Raw genomic sequence first — 24,988 nt, 5'->3', positions numbered from 1 at the left:
CACATATATGATAGGGACTTGTATCCAAAATATGCAAAGAACTTTTGAGCTCCACAATAATAAAACAAACAACCTAGTTTTTAAATGGGCACAAAAATCGAAACAGACACCTCACCAAAGAAGATCTACAAAGAGCAAATACACATATAGATAGCTATTCAACAGTATATGTCATCTGGGTATTGCAGATTAATTTACAATGAAATTACACTACACTTATGAGAATGAGTAAAATCCAAAAACAACATCAAATGTTGGTGAGGGTGTGTAGCAACAAGAATTCTCTTTGTTTATTTAACCAAATAACTGAAAATTTATGTCCACATAAAAGCCTATACATGGATGTTTATAGAAGCTTTGTTCATAACTGCCAAACATTGGTAGCAAAAAGATACCCCTCAATAGGTAAAAGGATGAACAAACTGGTACATTCACACAAAAAAAATATTATTCAACAATTTAAAAATGAGCTGGAGAAGCTACAAAATGGCTGAATAGAGGCACCTAGCACTCGCCCCTCTGCAAAGAACTAAAACAGTGAGCAGATAATCACACATTAAATGAGCATCTAAGAGAAAACACTGGAATTGAGTAGGGAAGTGACAGTGGACCTCTGAGGCATGGAAGAAGAGGGAAGGGAAGCAGCCAGCCCAGCTGGGACTAGCTCTGAACCAGAAGTCCCCATTCCAGGGAAAGGATAACTGAGAGATCTTCAGAGGTCCCCATTTCCACTACAGACTCCTGTAATCCTAGCCATGAGCTAGCCCCTTGGCCCTCACAGGCCCTGAGACTATCTGGAATCTATGCAATGGCATGTGTTTCACAATGGGACTTTGTATTGGATCCCACATAACTCATTCCCCGAGATCCAAACAACTTCAGCATAGTGCTATTTTAAGAGTCCAGCCTTCACCATACAAATCCTGTTCTGGGGCCCAACAACCCTGAATCTCCATACCTCTGAAGCCCCACTGATTCTCTCCTACATCCACCTACAGGGCTACAGTATTGTAATGCCAGCTAAACCCAACAGTGCTGTTAGGTTCCCAGCACTCTAGCCCATGCAATGCCCTACATCCCAGGAAAGAGGAAGCACAGTGCACCTAGTGGCTCTCCCTGGGACAAAGGGAGTCAAAGTATGCATTCCCCAGAGCCTAAGAGCTACCTGCCCAGGGCCACTGACAATTACAGCAACCCCACCTTCCCTAGCAGCAGGACCACCACACACCTACACACGCCTTCAAGGGGCCTGAGGACAGGTCCACCATGCCCTCTACTGCTAGTGCCTGCCTGCCACTGCCATGGCCAACACTCATCCACACATGCCACATGGGGTCCTACGAACTGGTTTGCCCAGACTGCTGCTGCCATGTATGCCACCTGGGGGCCAGAGGGTTGGCCCACTTTTTCTACTGCTACAGTTGATGCCACACAAATTGTGCAAGGGCCCCAGAACCTGCCTTCTCATTTGGTCCATTACTGCCACTGCAAGTATCCAAATAAATCTCCTGGAGGCTGAAGGACCTCCTGCCTGGACCCATCACCACCAGTGCCCACATACATCACTCAGGGGCCTGAGGACTGGCAAGCCCAGTCCACTGCTGCCATCACTGGGGCCTGAATACAGGCCTGCCTGGTGTCCCCATCTGAATTCCACAAAACTTTTAACAATTGATACCAATTTTTCTCAAACTATTCAAAAAAATTGAAGGAATTCCTCCTAACTCATTCTACAAAGCCAGCTATTTTCTGATACAAAAACCAGACAAGGACTGAGTGTGGTGGCTCACACCTGTAATCCCAGCACTTTGAGAGGCTGAGGCAGGCAGATCACCCAGGGTCAGGAGTTTGAGACCAGCCTGGGCAACTGAGTGAGACTCAGTCTCAAAAAAAAGAAAAGAAAAGAAATTAAGAAAGCAATCCTATCTGCATAGCTACAAGACAATTACAAAACCTAGGAATAAACTTAATCAAGAAGGCAAAAGGTCCCTACAACAAAAACTAAAAAATACTGATGAAAGAAATTGAGAACACTAAAAAATGGAAAGACATCCCATGTTCATGGATTGGAAGAATTAATATTGTTAAAACGACTTCACTACTCAAAGCAATCTACAGATCCAATGCAATCCCTATCAAAATACCGATGATATTATTTACAGAAATATAAAAAATAATCTCAACATTGGTATAGAACCACAAAACACGCCAAATAGCCAAATCAATACTGAGGAAAAAGGACAAAGCTGAAGGCATCACACTACTTGACTTCAAAAGATACTACAAAGAAAAAGTAGCAAGGTATTGGTACAGAAACAGATACACAGACTAAGAAAACAGAACACAGAACTCAGAAATTAATCCACATATTTACAGCCAATCAATTTTCAACAAAGGTGCCGCCAACAACATATAATTGGGGAAAGGCTACTCTTCAATAAATGGTGCTGGCTTCACATTTGTTCATATGTATAAGAATGAAACTAGACCCCTATTTCTCACCATATACAAAAATCAACTCAAAATGGATTAAAGACTTACATGTAAGACTTAAAAGTATAAAACTACTAGGAGAAAACAGAAGAAATGCTTTAGGACATTGGTCTAGGTAAAGACTTTATGGCTAGATTTCAAAAGTACAGGCAACAAAAACATAAATAGACAAATGGGACTATATTAAACTGAAGAACTTCCACACAGCAAAAGAAACAATCAACATAGTGAAGAGATAACAGGGTTAAATGGGTGAAAATGTTTGCAAACTAATCATTCAATAGAGACTGATAACTACAATATACAAGGAACTCAAACAACTCAACAGCAAAAAAAAATAACCTTATGAAAAAGTAGACAAAGGATTTGTATAGCTATTTCTTAAAAGAAGATATACAAATGTCCAACAGGTATATGAAAAAAAATGGTCACCATGAATCATCAGAGAAGAGCAAACCAAAACCACAATGAGATATCATCTCATTCTAGTTTAAATGGCTATCATCAAAAAGACAATAAATAACAAATCCCGGTGAGAAAGAAGAGAAAAAGGAACTCTTACATGCTGTTGGTGGGAATATAAATTAGTACAGCCATTATGGAGAACAATATGGAGGTGTTTCAAAAAACTAAAAATAGAACAAACATACAATCCGGCAACCCCACTTTTGGATGTTTATCATAAAAAACAGAAATCAGTATATGAAAGGGATACCTGCACCTCCATGTTGATTGCAGCACTATCTACAATAGCCAAAATATGGAATCAACCTAAGTGTCCATCAACAGATGAATGAACAAAGAAAATGTGATATATATGCACAATGGAATACCATTCAGCCATTAAAAATAATTAAATCCAGTCGTTTGCATCAATATGGACAAACTTGGAGGTCATTACATTAGCAAAACAAGCCAGAGACAGAAAGACAAATATTGCATGTTCTCACTCATCTGTGGGAGCTAAAATATTAGAGAGTAGAACAATAGTTACCAGAGACCAAGAGGTGAGTGAGAGAATGAAGAAGGGTTGATTAATGGATAAAAACATACAATTAGATAAAAAGAGTAAGTTCTGGTGTTCAATAACACAGTAGGGTGACAATATCTAACAATAATTTATTGTATATTTCAAAACAGCTAGAAGAGAAGATCTGAAATGTTCCCCCCCCCCACACACACACACAAAGATTAATGTTTGAGACGGTGGATATCCTAAATACCCTGATTTGACACACTGTATGCATGTATCAAAATACCCCCATAAATATGTATGATTTGTTTGTGAGGAAGGAAAGATGAGAGAGAGAGAGAAGGAGAGAGAGGAAAAGAAAGAAAGAAAGAAAAAGAAAGAAAGAAAGAAAGAAAGAAAGAAAGAAAGAAAGAAAGGGAAGGGGAGGGAGGGAGGAAGGAAGGATAGGAAGGAAAGAACAGAGGAAGGGAAGGAGGGAGGGAGGGAAGGAGGGAAACAGAGAAAGAAAGAAAGAAGGAAAGAGCAGGAAGGGAGGGAAGGAGGGAGAGAGGGAGGAAGGGAGGGGAAGAAAGGAAGGAAAGGAGGGAAGGAATGAAGGAGAGAAAGAAAGAGGAAAGAAAGAGAGAAGAAAGAAAAATGAAAGAGAGAAAGGAAAGAAGGAAGGGAGGGAGGGAGGGAAGGAAAGGAAAGGAGGGAGACGTGGAAGATCCTTAAATCCATTTTGCTAGGTGAAGGAAGTCAGTCTGAAAAAGCTAAATAGTATTTTATTTCAACTATATGATATGCTGAGAAAGGCAAAACTAAATAGACAATTTTAAAAACTGCTCTAAAACATAAAGTTTATTAATTTAAAAAATTAATAAAAATGGGTATTCTGCCAAAATGGCCAAATAGGAACAGCTCCAGAGCATAGGTCCCAGTGAGAGAGACACAGAAGGTGTGTGATCTCTGCATTTCCAACCAAGGTACCAGGTTCATTTCAATGGGACTGGTTGGACCATGGGCGTAGCCCAAGGAGGGCAAACCGAGGCAGGGAGGGGCACTGCCTCACCCAGGAAGTGCAACTGATCAGAGGATCAGGGACTTACCCCCATCCTGGCACTCGGATTCAGATACTGCGCTTCTCCCATGGCCTCGGCAACTCAGAGCAGGAGATCCCTGCTGGGCTGAAAAGTGCCATGAGTTACCTGCACAGATCTGAGCAGCAGCTTTGGCCAGCACCTCGGCTTGTCAGCACAGATCTGGGTGGATGTTTTGACTAGCACCAAGAGCGCCTGCAGGACAGAGATACCCGCTCCCCAGAAAGAGGGGGAGCTGAAAGCAGGGAGACAGGTGATATGACTGGGCAGGTCCCACTTCCACAAAGACCAGCAAACTGAAACCCTCTCTCTTCAGTTTCCCAGCCAGCACATCAGTTCAAGCTCCACCCCAAACAATGGAGCTCAGTGGAGGGAAGGGTGTCCGCCATTGCTGAGGCAGGTCTAAACCTACCTGTGTAAACAAAAGCTAGAGGAAGCCTACGAAGCAGCTGGACTGAGTCCATGACAGCCCAGCAGTGCCTCTGCAGGCAGACAAGGGACAGACTGTAAGTGGCTCCCTGACCCCTGTATAACCAAAAAGATGCCTCATATAGGAGAGCTCTGGCTGACACCTGGCAGGTACCCTTCTGGGACAAAGCTACCAGAGGAAAGATCAGACAGCCATCATTGCTGTTCTGCAACGCCCACAGGTGATTTCCAGGCAAGCAAGATCTGAAGTGGACCACCAGCAGCCCTACAGCAGAGGAACCTGACTGTTAGAAGGAAAACTAAAAAACAAAAAGAAATAGCTTCAACATCAACAGAAAGGATGTCCACTTAGATCCCACCTGAAATCACCAACTTCAAAGATCAAAGGTAGATATATCCATGAAGATGGGAAGAAACCAGTGCAAAAAGAATGAAACCATCAAAGACCAGAATGCCTCTCCTCCTCTAAGGGATCTCAACACCTCACCAGCAAGGGAACAAAACAGGATGGAGAATGAGTTTGACAAGCTGATAGAAGCAGGCTTCAAAAGGTGGGTAATAACAAACTTCTCTGAGCAAAAGGAACATGTTCTAACCCAATGCAAAGAAACTAAAAACCTTGAAAAAAGGTTGGCGAAATGCAAACCAGAATGACCAGCTTAGAGAAGAACATAAATGACTTGATGAGCTGAAAAAACACAGCATGAGAACTTCACAAAGCTTACACAAATCTCAACAGCCGAATTGATCAAGCAGAAGAAAGGATAACAAAGATTGAAGATCAACTCAAATAAAATGAGAAGGCAAGGTTAGAGAAAAAGAGTGAAATGAAATAAAGCCTCAAGAAATACGGGATTATGTGAAAAGACCTAACTTACTCTTGATTGGTGTACTTAAATGTGATGGGGAGAATGAATCCAAGCTGGAAAACACTCTTCAGGATATTATATAGGAGAACTTCCACAACTTAGCAAAGCAGGCCAACATTCAAATCCAGGAAATGCAGAGAACACCATGAAGATATTCCTCAAAAAGAGCAACCCCAAGGCACAGATTTAGCAGGGTTGAAATGAAGGAAAAAATGCTAAGAGCAGCCAGAGAGAAAGGTCAGGTCACCCACAAAGTGAAGCCCATCAGACTCACAGTGGATCTCTCAGCAGAATTGATCAACAGAGAATGGGAGCTAGTATTCAACATCCATAAAGAAAAGAACTTTCAACCCAGAATTTCATATCCAGCCAAACTAAGCTTCATAAGTGAAGGAGAAATAAAATCATTTATGGACAAGCAATTGCTGAGAGATTTCTTCACCACTAGACCTGCCTTATAAGAGCTACTGAAGGAAGCACTAATCAAGGAAAGGAACAACCAGTACCATCCACTGCAAAAATGTACCAAATGGTAAAGACCAATGATGCAATCAAGAAACTGTGTCAACAAAATGGCAGGATCAAATTCACACATAACAACATTAACATTAAATGTAAATGGCCTAAATGCCCCAATCAAAAGACACAGACTGCAAACTGGATTAAAAAGTCAAGACTCATTGGTGTGCTGTATTCAGGAGACCCATATCATGAGCAAAGACACACATAGACTCAAAATAAAGGGATGGAAGAAGATTTATCAAGCAAATGGAGAGCAAAAAAAAAAGCAGGGGTTGCAATCCCAGTCTCTGATAAAACGGACTTTAAACCAACAAAGATCAAAAGAGACAAAAAAGACATTACAGAATGGTAAAAGGATCAATGCAATAGAAAGAACTCATGCTCTGTAATCCCAGCACTTTTGGAGGCCAAGGTGGGCAGATGGCTTGTGACCAGATTGCTTGAGCTCTGGAGTTTGAGACCAGCCTGGTCAACATGATGAGATCCTGTCTCTGCAAAAAAATACAAAAATTAGTCAGGCATGATGATGCCTGCCTGTAGTCCCAGCTACTTGGGAGGCTGAAGTGGAGGATGGCTTGAGCCCAGGAGGCAGAGGTGGTTGCAGTGAGCAGGAATTAAAAAGAAAGAGAAAGAGAGAAAACATTGAAGCTTTCTCAATAAATAAAGAGAAGTTCTTTTTATCCATCTGCATTTGTGACAGATAAAATTTTTTGAGCTCTCAGCTCTCTGGGCTACTATATATGTGGTGGTGACCCATCAGTTTTTGATCAATTGTATCAAAGGACTTAGGTTGTCCATCATGGTTTGATGGTGTGGGTGGCAGCAGTTATATAAGTCATTTATTTGTGAGTATGTTTCATCTGTTCATGAGTGTTTACCATGCCACTGTCCTTAGCATGTCTAAGTGTTCATACTTGCAAAAATATGTATGTCATTATTGTCTATTTTATTGCATAAAGTGACTTATAAACTATTGTCATGTTTTCATATGTTTCATTTCAAAAATGTAAATGAATGTCTTTTAAATAATCTTTTTAATTTTATTTTTTTCAGAATCATATTTTCAGGATTTCGATCTTCCAGGATTTCAACATTCAGGATTATGGCACGTGGGATTGTGTCTTTCAGGATTCTGACCCAAACCCAACTTTCAGGATTCTGTCCCCAACCCAATTTGGCCAAGGTGACATCAAAAGAAAAGGAAGGGGAGGAAGGTGGTTGGCAGGACATTGAGGCCTGGCCAGGAGGTGGATCTGCCTATAATGTGATGGCCAAAGCCCTGTGGAAGATGAAGGGATCAATCCTTTTGGGAGGGCAAATGAGGACTGGAATGAGGCTACATGTATATCTTAAGGAGGAACTACCTACTCACTCCACCTTCATGAATTGGACCTGACCAAAACTAGCTATCAGTGGCCTGGCAGAAATGATAGCACCATTCATGGAGGCATGGAGAAAATGTAATTAACATAGGCCGAACTGGGCATTTGTGTCTTTCTGGGGGCTGGTAGCAGGCACACAAGCCCACAGATCCCATGTTGGTGACTGGGAAAAGGGGTAGGACTAAAATTATTCTAAAGGGAAAGCAAGGAGACAGTCTCAGAAACTCAGACATATGCTCAGGAGTTTACTCCCTCCAGGCTCTGATCTGCACAGAAAACCATCTGTGAGCCCCCACAGGGGGCAAAAGCCAGCATGCCTCTGTGTACCAGCACACGAGGCCACACATGTCTCCATGGCCACCCAGTTCCCACAGTGGCATCCTGACCACCCGTCCTCAAGACCCAATCACCTTCCAAAGGCCCCCATCTCCTAATACCATCATGTCAGTAATTAGGTTTCAGCATATGAATTTCAGAGAGACACAAACATTCAGGCCATTGCAATGACTCATATACTGTGCTCTTTTTAATCCCAGGAGTGTTTTCAGTCATAGGATCTCATTGTTGACACAATTCCTCTTACAATGGGTGAGTATTTTTCCAACCTACATTAAACCACAAGCAACAAATTTAGAGAGACAGGATTCAGCACATGATCATCTGAAAACATCAAGTTCCAACAGCTAACACACTGACTGACACAATGAAACAAAGTTTGTCAGGCTAAAGCCGCTGTATGGAAGAGACAACTACTTCCTCAGGGCCCAGAAGGCATCACTGCATTACAACAGATTATAAACATTGATGTTCATGACCATGATGCTGAGCAAACAAGAAAAGATTTCCTGGCTAAGGCATGGAGGCAGGTGTGGGAGCCCGCAGACCCCATGATCATGACTGAGACAAAAGATTAGAACTGCTAGGCAGGCTCAGAACCTTTTCAGGCTCTGTTCTGCATAGGAAAGCATCTACCAGTTCCTGGGGGACAAAAGCAGGCACAACATTTTTAAAGTAGGTCTCTGAGCTGCAGGAATAATTGAGAGTAGATTACCAAAATGAGCACTGCTCATCCCTCAGTTCTATTTACAAAGGACCCACTTTTCACCATCGGGGATATACTGGAAATAGTAAAACAGTCAAGAGATGAGTTCTTTATTTACAAAGGATCCACTTTTCATCATCAGAGGATATACTGGAAATTGTAAAACAGGCAAGAGATGAGTAGAGTTTCAACCAACCATTCTTTGGAAGAGGGAAAACTCTGAGTTGGGGAACTTTTATTACAGAACAGCATATGCTTAAAAGCTCTTCACTGACCCATATAACTTCTCCCAACTCCCCATCAGAACACCCACTGAGACACACATACATTTGAAAATCCACTTTGCCACTGAAAACAAAGAAACACAGAAAACACAACAGCAGGATCCAGGAGCAGCTTCGCTCACGAAAAGGTATCCGGAGCTGTGTTAGGGCAAACCTGCCACACTCAAGCTTTGTCTCAGGAAAATAGACACCCTGATGAAACACTGGAAGAAATTTTGTCCCTCTCTCTGTTTGTCTCTGATTCAAACACTGAGTATGAGTTTCAACTGGTACTTAACAGGTAACTAGGCAGTGTCCCTTTTACCCCAATGGTAAAAGGGATATGAGTGGATCAGCATACTGAGCTTTCCTTTTATGGACTGCCACACTCCATACTCCCCAGACTTTACATTTAGTGATGGACACTACCAGGTAAGAGCTGGACATGGGGTAGGGAACCACTTTAGGGAGCACACTGCCTTCTGAGATGTGTAACTCAGACAATGATACTTACAGATATGGGCAGCAAGTGGAATACTGGTAGCTGTGTTCATCGGGAATTGCAGTTTGTATATACAATACTCCACTTGGTCAAAGTACTAGAGAATTGGGCAAGGACAGAAGAAGCTACTAATTTATACTGGTTATATGGTCAAAACAAATAGCTCACAATGAAAATATAACAGATAAGAACATTTAGGCAGCAAATAATTTTGCATCAAAATTTACAAAGTAAAAAACGTTACAAAACACATGGAGACATTGTGACTATAAGTATTTAGCATATTTCTCTGGGAAATTATTAGATTAAGTAGCAAAAAATTAACGTGGAAATTTGAATGAGTTAATTAGTAAAGGATTTAATGGAGACATAAACTGTACCCTACAAAAAGAGAATATCATATATCTAATTCTCTAGAGTTCATGGAGCATTTACTAAAATCAATAGTTTTTTAGGTCAAATGCATACATCTTAAATTAAATATCCCAAAACAGAAATTGTAAAAGTCATATTTCTTACTATAAAAGAAACTTTAAAATCACACTTAAAAGTGTTCTAAGAGGCTGGGCGTGGTGACTCACACCTGTAATCCCAGCACTTTGGGAGGCTGAGGCAGGTGGATCTCCTGAGGTAAGAAGTTGGCCAGCCTGGCAAACACAGTGAAACCCCATCTCTACTAAACATGCAAAAAAAAAAATTAGCCAGGCGTGGTGGTACACACCAATAGTCCCAGCTACTTGGGAAGCTAAGGCAGGAGAATCACTTGAACCTGGGAGGCAGAGGTTGCAGTGAGCCAAGATGGTGCCACTGCACTCCAGCCTGGGTGACAAAACCACATTTTCAAATAAAAAAAAATTAAAAATCATGATAGACAAAAGGATGGTCTGTATATGTTCCAGCTTTCTCTTCTTGCCTTAAATTCCTGAAATGACCAAATATTTTTTAAAATATTCATTAAGTTTTATCTATATCTATTACAGTTATATCTATATCAATGGGTTTATCAATAGATAGATAGATCCATAACACACTAAAAGTCAAGGGGACCCTTAGGGGACTGAAACCAAGAAGTCTCTGAAATCTAGAATCAGATTCACCTATGATAGAATACTGGCCTCCCAAAGATGTCTACTTTCTAATCCCCAGACTTGGTGAATATGGTATATTAAATGGCAAAGGAAAGTTTAATGTTGCAGATGAAATTATAGTTGCTAATCAGCTGATCTTAAAATAGTAAGATTATCCTGAATTATTTGGATGGCCCCAGTGTAATCACAAACATCCTTTAAAGTGTTAGAAGAAGGCAGAAGAAGAACATCACCCAGAAGCCAGGGTGATGTGATATGAGAAGAGCTTGGTCCACCTTTGCTGGCTCTGAAGATAAAGGAAGGGGAACATGAGTCAAGAAATGGGAACAGCCTCTAGAAGTCTGAAAAGGCAAGTACCTGGATTTCTCTTAGAGTCTCCAGAAAGAATGCAGCCTTGCCAATCCCTTGATTTTAGCCCAACAAGATCTGTGTCATACTCCTACCCTACAGAACTGTAAGATAATAAATGCATATTGCTTTAAGCCACAAAGTTTGTGGTAATTTGTTACAGCATCAGTAGAAAATTAGTAGACACTGGGGCCAGGTACAGTGATTCACCTCTGTAATCCCAGCACTTTGGGAGGCCAGGATGAGTGGAGCAGCTGATGTCAGGAGTTCAAAACCAGCCTGGCCCACATGGTGAAACCCTGTCTCCACTAAAAATTAAAAAATTAGCCAGGCATGGTGCTGGGCACCTGTAGTCCCAGCTACTCAGGAGGAGAATCACTTGAACCCAGAAGGTGGAGGTTGCAGTGAGCTGAGATTGGGCCGCTGCACTCCAGCCTGGGCCACAGAGCAAGAGTCCATCTCAAAAAGAAAAAGAAAAAAGGAAATTAGTAGAGACTGGTTTGATCCACAATCCCAACAAGCAGGCTATGAAAATAGATCAACAGCACATTCACAGAAAGCCTTAAACAGAGTTTGGGTTGCACAAGCAAGAAGCATGACACTGCAGAAAGCAAATGTCAAAACAGAAAGGAGCCAAACTCAAGATATGAAAGAAGTTAACACCCAACAAACAGAAATAAAAAGCAGAATAGGCATTTATAATAGCCTCAGAAAGAGGCAAGATTCTTCTAAAAATAGAGTAAGAATCATGGAAATTAAAGACAATTATCAAAATGGAAAACTCATTGGATGAGTTGAGTTGCAAATAGCACCACTAATGAGAAAACTAATGATAGAGGTGACCAAGAAGAATTTTCCAAAACTCAGCAGAGGAGGCCAAAGACATAGAAAACACACTAAAATACTAAAAGACATGGAAGACAGATCCATACCTGAATTCCCAGAGGATGGAGAGTTTAAAAAGGAATTGACTCCAAAATCATAAGATACAAGGAGGACTATTTAGCAAAAGAAAGTAGTAAAATTTAGTGCTAAGTACCAAAAAAGTATTGATGACAAAAATTTTAATAAAAATCTCGAGCTAGAAACTGCCAATGATAACAAGTGAATTGGCTGAACATGGGCTAATGAGGGAGAGAGTGTGCTAAAACCATGTAAGACACTTGCCTGATTGAAAGGAAGCTATAGCTGCCAATCAACTCCTGATATTGTTAGAAAAATATTCATAAGTATATATAATTATAAAATTATATTATATTTTATATGTTTATAAATATATTTTATAATTATAATTATATATAATTATAAAATTAAGAGTAATTAACAAATGAAAGGACTAAATTTCAGTCATTTGTGGGGAAAGGGTAGAGCTCAGAATAAAGAAACCCCAATCAATCTAGCTGTGTCCTGAAGAAATAACACAATGAATAATTAGGATGTTTCTGGAATTGTAGAAATGGTCTATCATTAACAAGTCTGTAACAATAATTCACACAAGTAGGTCAAACAAGAAAAATAAAGAAGCATCCCAAAAATGTGAAAAATTCACTTGATAAAATTCAGTCCTCATCTTTGATTAAAAATACAACTTTAAACTAGATATTTAAAAGATACTTTGAAAACGTGATAAAGAATACCTCAGGCCAGGAGTGGGGGCTCACGCCTGTGATCCCAACACTTTGGGAGGCCAAGGCAGGTGGATCACAAGGACAAGAGACCAAGACCATCCTGGCTAACACAGTGAAACCCCATCTCTACTAAAAAATACAAAAATTAGCTGGGCATGGTGGCATTCACGTGTAGTCCCAGCTACTCTGGAGGCTGAGGCAGGAGAATGGCTTGAACCCAGGAGGCCGAGGTTGCAGTAAGCCAAGACTGTATCACTGCACTCCAGCCTGGTGACAGAGCTAGCCTCCGTTTCCAAAATAAAGAATACCTCAAATACCTAACTTTGATCAATATGCCACCCCAAGGCATTCCTGCTAAAGTCAACATCGAGAGTGCACACATGGCTATTTCTAGAAGTTCTAGCCACTGCAATAAAGAATAAAAAATAACAGGAAGAAATGTTGAAATGAAGAAAGAGAATCATCATTATTTTCAGAAGATAAGACTGTCGATGTGGAAAACCAAACAGAAGTCACTGAAAAAGTGTTAGCACAAGTAAAAGAATACAATAAAGTGGCTGGCACAAAATAACTATTATCATTATTGTAAGGCCGGTTGCCTCACCGGGAGTCAAACGGACACATTCATGACTCTCCGCGCCTGATAACTATGTCATCACTCAAGCTCCTTATCTGGCCTCACCACATGGCTTCCCCGCACTTGCCTCTGCATATCATACCCAAGGCCACACTCAGCATTAAACTATGCATCCAAAAATAAAAAATAAATAAATAAACTGCATCCAACCCTCAGCCCGCTGTTGAAAAACCTATAAAAGAATTTTTTAAAAGAAGCCCCCAGCAAACCCTGCCCGGTAGCGGTCTGCCCCTTACGCCCCGGAAGGCCCACTTACCCAAGGTCCCTCTGCCTACCAATGACAGCTAGCTCCAGGCACTTCCTGCCTCTCAACAGCCAATGAAATTGCCTACACTTTGTTTCCCCTATAGCCAGTCAAGGCCCACTTACCCAAAGTCTCGCCCACCTACCAATGACAGTTAGCTCCAGACACTTCCTGCCTCTCAACAGCCAATAAAATTGCCTTCCCTTTGTTTCCCCAATAGCCAATCAATTGCCTTCCCTCCCCATAAAACCCCAGCCCTAAACAGCCGGTCGTGACTTCTTTGGCCTCTTCCTGGACCACAGAACCTTACCTGGGAGATGAATAAATTAGCTTCTCATTTTCTTATACTCGCCTCAGTTTCCCCATTTTACCTCGGCAATAAACCTTATAATTATTATTTTCTTAAATATTTTTTTTTAAGAGATGGGGTTTTGTTCCACTGGCCAGGCTGGAGTGCAATGGCACAATCATAGCTTAAGGTCCTGGGCTCATGCCATCCTGTCACCTCAGCCTCCCACGGAGTGGGATTACGGGTACAAGCCACTGCTCCTGGTAAAAATAAATTCTGTTTTGAAAAAAAATCCCTCAATTATCCAAAAGTAGCAGGTTGTCAACTAAATGTTAGATTCACTGTATAATTAAATAGTACTATGTAGCCTTTAAAAATAACAAAAATCAAATTGCATGAAAAAATTTTCACTTTATGTAAGTGACAAAAAGCAGTTAATTTAAAAAGTACCAAAGTAAATATGTACCTATGCATGTGGAAAAATTAATAAGATACATGCCAAGATACAGTGATTATCTTTGCACAGTAAGATCACAATGGAATTTTATTTTCCTCTTAGTTTTTAATCTAGATTTTTCAAACTTTCAACATTCAAAATTAAGTTTACTATATTATTTACTGAATAATTTACCAAAAAATAAATTGCCAATAAAATGAAGTGTCCAATCTCACAAAAATTAAAACTGCATATTAAAACAAAAAAGCACATAAAATCTAGATGAAACTCATGATCTTGAATTAGATCTCAGTTAAGACAGACTTGCTATAAAACATATTTAGCAACAGGAGGAGGGGCAGATTCCACGACAGCCCAGCCACTAGATGCTATTAAGAAAAACGTTTTAATTTTCGATAATGTTATTTGGCTATTTTAGGAAAATGCAATTTTTTGAGAGATAGAGAATAAAGCATTTAGAAATAGGTTTCCAGAATGCCTGCAATTTTTACTGTAAGATATTTTAGCATAAAAAGATAAAGGGAGTCAAAGGGGGATTGTTGTTTCTTCAAAGATTTTTTTTAAAGGCAAGATTTTATTTTCACCTATCAAACTAGGAAAATTAAAAAATATAATATCCAGGTTGGTAGGTGGAAACTAATATAAGAACCCTCATTTACTACTTAGGCAGAAATGAAAAATTAGTACAACCTTTCTAAAGGGCAATTTGGTAATTTATATAAATATCTTAAAAATATAACTCCCTTTAACAATTCCACTACAAGGAATTTTCTAAAGAAATAGTCAAAAATGCACACAGAAGCTATGACTATAAGAATACTCATAACATAATAAAATATTGAAAAATCATAATCTCTAGTGTAGAAAATGGCTAAACCAGTTATACATAATTAAATAATATGCAGTCTCAAATATTGTACTTTGAAAAAAGGATAATGTTAAATGAACACAGTAATACACAATTATATATGTAGTAGGTCTCTAATTTTGCAAAATATGATTAAAACATGACATACATAAAGTCTAGAGGACAAAAAATGTGATGAAATATATCAAATACTAATAATAGTTCTCTGAATCTCTGAATTATAGATGAATTTAATTTTCTTATGCTTTCAAATCCTTGAAATGTCTCATTACGAACATATTTTATAATCCATAAAAGTTATCTTAAGACAATCTAAGAGTTGTCTTTATAGCTGTGTAAAAATATTTTATATTTTATCTTTACAGAAACATGTGGGCTGGCCGCAATGACTCACGCCTGTAATCTCAGCACTTTGGGAGGCCGAGGCAGGATCAGGAAGTCAAGAGATTGAAACCATCGTGGCCAACGTGGTGAAACCCGGTTTCTACTAAATATACAAAAATTAGTCGGGCGTGGCGGCACACGTCTGTAAATCCCAGCTACTCTGGAGGCTGAGGCAGGAGAATCACTTGAACCTCACAGGCGCTGAAGGTTGCAGTGAGTGGAGATCGCACCACTGCACTCCAGCCTGACAACAGAGTGAGACTCAAAAAAAAAAAAAAGAAAGAAGGAAAAAGAAACATGGTTGTTTTATTTGGAATATTAAAATATAAAGACAGAACTTTCAGATAATAGTAGATAACTGACATTCATAGATGAGGACCCACCCTACAGGTCCCTGACACCCAGACCCACCGTGTCTGGGTTCATGGGACTGAAATTCAGCCACCAGGTGGAAAAGCTGATCAGCCGTCCTTACAGCACCCTGCCACAAACACGCAATATTCCTGCAGGGGCATTCATATTCTGAGGCAGTTCCTAGCATATACACTAAATGAACAAAACAGTAATTTTTATATTTGTGGGGGATAAACAGAGGAAACATGGGAAGATGAAAGTGGAAGATTAGAGAGTTTATAGATTTTTTAAAGAAAGTAAAAATATATAAACAGGTAAAAGCCGTTTATTTTTTAAATGTATCAAATGAAAAGGGTGAGGTAAAAGATGAAAAAACTGTATTTCAGAAGAAAAAGGTAGACAAGAACTATGAAAATTAAAACCACAAAAAAAAAGAAGCCATCAGAAAACAATTAAGTGAGGTAAGTAGAGGAAAGATCACATAATCAACAAATAGACAAGAGAAACATTGTTTCATTTGTCGAACTTAAGGTGAGGGACCTAGAGGAAGGCAATTGCTAGACTGTGCCAGATTCAAGGTTGTGAAGGGCTTGGTTCCGGCCATTTCCTTCATTTAATAAATGTCTACTCAGAGCCTGTTTTTCTGCCAGAGCCATGCTAGGCATTAGGCATTTTGGGGATATAAATATGAATAGGACTGACATAGTTCCTGCTTTCAAAAATTTTATGAATTAGTGACAGACCAGCAAACTATTGCAGTATCAAGCAACAAGGGGGATCAAACACACGTCTGGTATAAAAACATATCATATATAGGTGCCATATCAGTGGTATATATAAAATACCATTAAATATTTCTGAAAACAATAAACTAGAGAAAGAAGAAAAGAGAAAACTGACTAGACCAAAGCAGAAGAAATAAATAACATTAGTTTTTTTCTTAGTTATCACAAGTGCTAGCTGTTGTCTATCATTTCAAGACAGCTGTAAAGACACCGCTTTTTATCTGCTTGTGAAAGTCAAAGGACATTTGAAACATCTGCGAAAAGAAACCACTTCAAACCATTTTGCAAAAGGGCCGGCAAAAGGAAACATTACCTATTTCCTATTCAGTGGTTAGCAAATTTGCTTATTTGAAGCACCTGTGTCATAATGTGAACAAGTCACAGAAGTCTTTTTACTTACCAAGATCTCTTTTTCAGAAGAAGAGAAAGTAACTTGTAAATGCACGGAAACACAACGGTAAATGCTTGACAAATACAAGTCCTTAGTTTAAAATTAAGTAAAGCGATACCTTAGAAACAGATTGGTGCCATCTGTTGGCCCATACTGGAATTACTCCTCCCTATATATTTCTTTCACAGGTCAGGAGGTATGCGACTCAGCCGCTTTTTCTGGGCTACAGACTAAACCAGCAATCAACTTTTCTAATTCATGTGAGGAAGCAACTTACAAACATTTCAATGTGCAGACAAATATTTTTTTGAGGTAATATTTCTCTGTAAGAGTTTGCAGCCTGGATATTATATTTGTCACCCGAGTGGAAAGTTGTTTTAAACAGCCTGTTTTCTAATATCACCATAGTTAACATTTCAAGAGCAATTGCAGTTACCATTATCAAGTGATTTTGAGCATTATTTTAGCTGGATGGGATATTTTAAAATAAAATAAGTATAACTCCACAATTTGGTTTTTTTTTTTTAATGAACTTCTAAGGAAAGTTTCCTGATTGATACATATTTATGGCTATATATTTAGCCATATCTAGGAGAAATCACGCCCACATTCTGATCAACATTTGGTGTTATTAAATGCTTTCGATTTTTAATTCACGAATAATAAATAACACAGAAATCCTGCAGGACTAACTTAAAAATCAATTTTCTAAAGACCAATTAGAAGAATTTCAGAATGAGAGCAACAACGGTTGATTACCAGAAGTGTCTGGTTAAGCAGAGACTTCTGGTGGCCAGTAAACCCTTTTCCCCAGACTTCTCACCGAACTGAAGTTCTGCAAAGAACAGATGGCGGCATCAGCGAAACAATCATTCTATAATTAATCTCACTGTCTGGCACGATCTCATTGTTATTAAAAATAAAAAACACATTAAACCCTTACAATTTGGCTAATGACAAAGTTGGACATCTTAGTAAGAATCACTTCTGCTTTCAGGAGGAAGAGAAAGGCCAGCTTCTTATGATTCATCTTTACTCATCAAACATAACAGGAAGTTTCCTCAGACCTGGGGAGGCTCAGGAAGGAGTGGATGGGTCTCTGCTCCCCTGGCAAGGGAGACAGACAGCTAGAAAACAGCAGGTATATGTGATTCTGGGAAACCAGATTTGCGAAACAAGCCAAGGAAAGGGGCTGGGTGTGGCTTTGAGGGAATTTCAAGTAACTGTAGACTAAAATCTTAAGAAAACACACAACAGATCTGGGCACACTGACGTGTCTCTTTAGGAGACTGCATCACAACAAGGAGATTATTCTTATCGAGGCTGTCACAACTCAGAAATGTCTGCAAGGGGATGACAAAAACACAAAAATCAAGTAATAGGGAAGACGTCGCGATGACAGTTAAGCAAACAAAGAAACAGACAGTACTGGGCCGAAATCTCTACTTGGCCACTTACTGTGAGGCTTGGGACAAGTTCCTTAACCTCCATTTATTCATTCACAAAATGGGTGTACTTTTAGAAAAGATGATGAATTTAAAGGGGCTGGAGTAGTGACTGATACAGAAGAGAAGTCCTAACAGTAAGGAGTTTGGAATTCTATGTAAATCATACGCTTTTTTGTATACTGAGGGGTAAGGATTTCAGGACATACTATGAAGTGAAGAAAATCAAGGTGCAGGCCAGGCATGGTGGCTCATGCCTGTAATCTTAGCACTTGGGAGGCCAAGGCAGGAGGATCACCAAAGTTGAGGAGTTCCAGACCAGCCTGGCCAACATGGTGAAACCCTGTCTCTATTAAAAGAAGAAACATTAGCTGAGAATCATGGTGAGCACCTGTAATCCCAGATACTTGGGAGGCTGAAGCAGGAGAATCGGGAGGCAAAGTTTGCAGTGAGTTGACAGTGCACCACTGCACTGCAGCCTGGGCAACAGAGCAAGACTCTGGCAAAAAAGAAAAAAGAAAAGAGAAGGAAGGAAAGAAAATCAAGGTGCAGAAGCGTAAGGAGAATATCACATCAATTGTATCAAATCTAGTCTATTACACATTTACATAGGTTATCTTATCTTCTTCCAGGAAGGGAAGGGAAGGAAAAGGGAGGGGATGGGAGGGGAGAGGGGAAGGGGGAGGGGGAGGGGGGAAGGGGGAGGGAGGGGGAGGAGAAGAGTGGGGAGAGGAGAGAATAAGGGGAGGGGGAGGGAGGAGAAAATCAAAGTGTAGAACTGTAAGGAAAGTATGGCATCAATTGTATAAAATCTAGTCTATTACACATTTACATAGGTTATCTTCTTGCCAGGCATTGCTGTGACTACTTTCCAAGCATTCACTCATTAAAGCGCTATGAGATAAGTACTGTCACACCATCTCCACTTAGCACCGGGGCAGGAGTAATGGTTCAAGCTTGCACTGCTGGTCAGTGGTGGGGCTGGGGTTCGAACCGAGGCAGTTTGGCCCTAGTGCCCATGCACTTAAGCATCACACCATGCTGCCTTATAAGACACTCTGTGTCCTAACACACACAGAGAGACACAGAGGAAAGGCGAGCATTTGCAAACACAGGCAGAGATTGGGGTGCTGCAGCCACAAGGCAAGGCCAGGGATGCCTGGAGCCACCAGAGGCTGGAGAGAGCATCACCGTATGAACACCTTGACTTTGAACATCTGGCCTTCAGAATTTTGAGAGAACAAATGTCTGTTGTTATAAGCTACACAGGCTGTGGTGACTTGTCACAGTAGCTACAGGAAACTTAATACAAGTGTCTACATACCTATGTTGATACAGGCATATTAATCTTTTTTCTCAAAGGATACATAAGAAATGTTTACCTTTGAGCAGGAGAACTAAGCAAAAGAAATTATTCGCCTGTGTGTGTGTGTGTGTGTGTGTGTGTGTGTGTGTGTGTGTGTGTGTGTGACAGGGTCTTGCTCTGTTGCCCAGGCTGGAGTGTAGTGGTGCAGTCACAGCTCACTGCAGCCTTGACTTCTCCTGCTCAGATGATCCTTCCACCTCAGCTTCCCAACTGTCTGAGACCACAGGCATGCACCACCATGCACAGATAATTTTTATATATTTTTTTTACAGAGAAGGATTTGCCATGTTGCCCAGGCTGGTCTGGAATTCTTGGGCTCAAGCAATCCTCCCACCTCAGCCTCCCAAAGAGCTGGAATTACAGGCTTGAGCCACCCTGCCCAGCCTCTTCACCATTTTATGCTTTTTTTCCTGTTTAAATTTTTTTTTACTATATATATTATTTTTATATGTATAACACACATATTACTTTTTTTTACCATATATATTACTTAATTTTTTAAAAATAGGGTCACAGTGGGATAAGTATCATAAACATAATCTAAGGCCAGCAAATATACTGTCCCAATACAGACACAGGCAACACATTGTTTTGATGATTTTTACTTTTTAAAAAGTTATTTGTCTTTCCCCAGAAAATTAATAAATAAATATTCGTGCCTACCAACAGCTTTAAAATAAGTTCTGTAACAATTATCAATATCATAAGCTACACACTCGACAGAGATAAGACTGATAATTTTGGCCAGGCACAGTGGCTCACACCTGTAATCTCAGCAATTTGGGAGACCGAGGCAGGCAGATCACCTGAGGTCAGGAGTTCAAAACCAGCCTGGCCCACATGGTGAAACCACCTCTCTACTAAAAACACAAAAATTAGCTGGGCCTGGTGGCGGGTGCCTGTAGTCCCGGCTACTCAGGAGGCTGAGGCACTCGAGTCGCTTGAACCCGGGAGACGGAGGTTGCAGTGAGCTGAGATCCCACTGTACTACATCTAGCCTGGGCAATGGAGTGAGACTCATCTCAAAACAATTTTGATAATTTATATATTAAGTATTGACTGTAAACCTAAACTTCTCTGCTGAATTAAAAAAAGACAAACCATCGACTGGGAAAAGGTATCTGCAATATGTATAATCACAAAAGGGTTAATGTACAAAATACATAAAGATTTCCTACAAATCAATTTTAAAATGACTAACAACCCCAATGGGGGAAAGTGAGCAAAGGATATCAACAGATGGATAACAGAAAAGGCAACAGAACTATCTCTAACACATGGAAAGGTATGCATCCTCATTAGAACATGGGAAAATACAAATTAAGACAACCAGGAGACACTATTGTACACCCCTAAAGTGGACAAAATTTAAAACATCTCATAATATCAAATGGTGGCTAGAACATGAAGAAACAGGAGTGCACATACATGTCTGGAGATTCTGATCTAAGTGATCTGGGAGGGGCCAGGCATACATTTTATTTCGAAAGCTCTTCAGGTGAGTCCCTCCCATTCTAACCCCATGAAGATCAGGGGACTGAGACCTACACGCTGGCCTGAGCACAGCACCCTCTAGTGGTCTACATGTTCTCGGCTGCACCCTTCACACCCCAGGGCCTGGGAGTTGGTGCAGGTGTTCCTGACTCTCATTGCTACTTCCAGATCTCTGTTCCTTCCACCAAACCTGCTCCTTCTGGCTGACGTCATCTTCTGAGCCCCATTGCTTCATCAAGTATTCTAGCACTACTCACTATTGAAGTCCAATACCACCCCTTTCATAATTCTAGTGATTTCGATAGCCACAGAGACTCTTCAATTCTGTCTTTTAATGATCTTGTCCTGCACCCTACCTCGGTCATGCATTCCCTTATTAAACCCTAGTTATCATTATTAGCAATGGCTGCACCCCCTTCATAATCTCAGTGGCCCAAATCTCACTTTCCACCTCTCACCTCCAACTCTTCCTCTGATTCCCCAGCCTCACTGCACTGGACTGAAAGATCATGCCCATCCTATTAAACATTCTTCTGCAGCCGCCTATTCCTCTTTCCTCCACCCAGTTTAAACCCAACTCTCCACTGGACTACACTGAGCTTGAGTGGCTGAACATAGTTGGAGAAAATACACACCCATGCTTACTGGCTTGGCTGAAATTTATGACTGGGTCCCAGCCTCAAGAGAGAACAGCCTCAAGAGAGGGTAGCAATCCTGCCACCCTCCTCACCAGGCTTCCCTAGTCCCTTCGCTCTCCTGCTTTCCTCTCTCACACCTCCTCCGAAATCTCCTGTCTGGGTCCTCTTTATCTCTCTGACAGAATACCCAAGACTCAGTCTTAGACCACTTCTCTTCTAAATCCATGCATTCTCATCCGGGTCTATGGCTTCAAAACCATCTGCTTGCTGACGTCTGCTCAATTACTAGCTCCATCCCAGACTCCCCTGAACTCCAGAAGGTCATATTCAACAGCCTATTAAATATTCGCTAAAGCATTCTTGCTAAAAACCAACATTCTCCGGTGATGATGCTGCATTTGCACAAAGAAAATAGATGCTACCAGAAGAACATTTCCACATCTTCCCCACATCGAAATTCTATGAGCTCCCCCTGCACGCGTTCTAGCTGCACTTTCCCTGTGCTTTGGAATGAACTCTCTGTGCCAAGAGCCAGCCCCTTTCTACTGAGCACTGGATCCCCTTCCTGCTCACCTACTCAAGGAAGGCGCTCTTGCAATTATCCTCCCTCTACTGCATCAACATTTTTCTGCTCTGATGTATTATTCCAATCACCTTTCTTTCCCACCCCACCCCCACCCACACCTTTTGGACTGGGTTTCACTCCTGTAACCCAGGCTGGAGTGCAGTGGCACGATCTTGGCTCACTGCAACTTCTGCCTCCCAGGTTCAAGGGATTCTCATGCCTCAGCCTCCTTAGTAGCTGGGATTACAGGTGTGCACCCCCACTCTCAGCTAATTTCTGTATTTTTAGTAGAGATAAGGTTTCACCATGTTGGCCAGGCTGATCTTGAACTCCTGGCCTCAAGTGATCTGCCTGCCTCTGTCTCCCAAAGTGCTGGGATTACATGCATGAGCCACCACACCTGGGCTCCAATCACCTTTTTTCTGTTTTGTTTTTTTTGAGTCGGAGTTTCCCTCTTGTTACCCAGGCTGCAGTGCAATGGCACGATCTCAGCTCACCGCAACCTCCGCCCCCTGGGTTCAGGCAATTCTCCTGCCTCAGCCTCCTGAGTAGCTGGGATTACAGGCATGCGCCACCGTGCCCAGCTAATGTTTTTGTATTTTTAGTAGAGACGGGGTTTCACCATGTTGACCAGGATGGTCTCGATCTCTCGACCTCGTGATCCACCCGCCTCAGCCTCCCAAAGTGCTGGGATTACAGGCGTGAGCCACAGCGCCCGGCCCCAATCACCTTTTAAAGCAATAATTTCTCCCATCTTTAAAAAAAAAAAAAATCCCTCGCTTTGAATCCACAACATACCCCTCCTTGTTCCTCTATATACTAGAACTGGCAAGAGCTGTTTACTGACTATCTCTAACTGTTCTCCTCTCATTCTCTCAAATCTACTCCAATCTGGTTTCCTTCCCCACTAGTCGAAGAAATAGCTCTTTTCAAGGTCACTGATGACCACCTCATTACTAAATCCATGATCGATTCTCAATGTTTAGCTTATTTAAACTATTAGCAGCATTTAACATAGTTGAAAGATCTCGAAAAGTTTTCTTACCTGGCTTCTTAGACCCCACTCCCACTCCCACTCCCATACTCCCACTCCCCATTCTCCCTTCCCTGAATTACTTGCTAACTCATTGGCATTCCTTCCCAATCTCCTTCTGGGTCATCTTTACATCTCTGGCATGGAATACCCAAAACAGTCTTGGACCACTTTCCTAACTCCATGCACTCTCATCCTGGTCCTTCAAAACCATCTGTTTGCTGATATCTCCTCGCTTATGATCTCCAGCCAGACTTCCCTGAACTTGAGACTCTCACATTCAATAGCCTGCTAAATACTTGCTAAACCATTATTGTCGCAAACCAAATGCTTGAATCATTACTATCTCTAACTCCAAACCTGCCCTTCTTGCTTCCCTCCTCATATCAATAAATATTTCTTCTCTTCCAGTGAGTGACTCAGACTAAAATCCTTGGAGTAATTAATGACTACTTTCTCTTTTGCTCAAACTCTACATCCAACCCATGGGTAAAATTGGTTAGATTTTTTTTTTGAAATATGTCCGTAAGCGAACACTTCTCATGTCCTCCACCACTCCCAAGGTGGTCAAAGGCATCTTTGTCTCTCACATGGATGACTGCAATAGCCTCCTAACAGGTATCCCAGCCTCCATCTTTTCCCCTCCCACCTTCGTGCAATCCCAATATGACTAGAGTCAGATACTAGAATCACACTCAAAAGCCATGAGAATGCCCATCTCACTCAAAACATAAACCAAAATGCCTACTGTGGTTTGCAAGGCACTGCTTGGTGTGCCCATCTCTCAGGCTCCACTACGTCTATGACCTCATGTCCTACTCTCCCCTGTTCTCGCTCTGCTCCAGCCACACTGGCTACCTTGCCTTTCTGTGAATGCATCGTCCATGCTCCCAAACTGCTCATGTAGTGCCCTCTGCCTAAGACTGTCTACAGATATGGCCACTGCTCATCTCTTCCTTCAAGTCTGCATTGCAATGTCACTTTATCAGTAAGGACTTCCTTGACCACAGTTGGTCCCACCCATCATTCCCTAGACTAGACCCTGTAGATTCTACAGCCTGCTTTACTCCACCAGCTCATATGTGATCTAGTTAGGGTCTATCTCCCTTTCTATAGAGTGCCAGTTCTTGAAGACCAGGAGTTTGCTTTGCTCTTTTTGTATTCTGAACACTACAGCAGTATTTGGTACATAGCACATGCTTTCAGAAAAGTTGTGTTGAATAAATGGTAGACCCATAATGAAGGCCAATTCAGCAATGTCTAGTAAAGGGGAACAAGCTATTCCATTTCTAGCCTGGGATACTAGAAAATATATTCAAAATGGTAATTGTAGCATTACATATAATTGAGTGAAATATGAAACATATTAAAGTATATCAATGAGGGTCTGAGGTGCAGTGGCTCATGCCTGTAATCCCAG

At 41.0% G+C, this 24,988-nt stretch overlaps 1 protein-coding gene across 3 annotated transcripts in view; it reads right to left on the bottom strand.

Moving 5' to 3' along the window:
* Window positions 1-24,988, bottom strand: part of TLR6 (toll like receptor 6) — a 36,984-nt gene that overhangs the window by 7,292 nt on the left and 4,704 nt on the right. The window contains exons 1-2 of one of the 3 annotated variants that reach the window (XM_035293884.3): window positions 13,223-13,355; window positions 9,567-9,651 (exon numbers count right to left, since the gene is read on the bottom strand). The exons of 1 other annotated variant lie outside the window; for it this stretch is intronic. The gene's annotated coding sequence lies outside the window, so the exon portion shown is untranslated. Of the gene's footprint in view, window positions 1-9,566; window positions 9,652-13,222; window positions 13,356-17,036; window positions 17,104-24,988 lie in introns of those variants that run through there. One more of the 3 variants, XM_078367379.1, reaches the window with a different exon arrangement.

Source organism: Callithrix jacchus, chromosome 3 (genome assembly GCF_049354715.1).
Source record: "Callithrix jacchus isolate 240 chromosome 3, calJac240_pri, whole genome shotgun sequence".
Taxonomy (NCBI): domain Eukaryota; kingdom Metazoa; phylum Chordata; class Mammalia; order Primates; family Cebidae; genus Callithrix; species Callithrix jacchus.
Note: the sequence above shows the minus strand (reverse complement) of the source record. Positions and strands in the feature narration are given on the sequence as shown.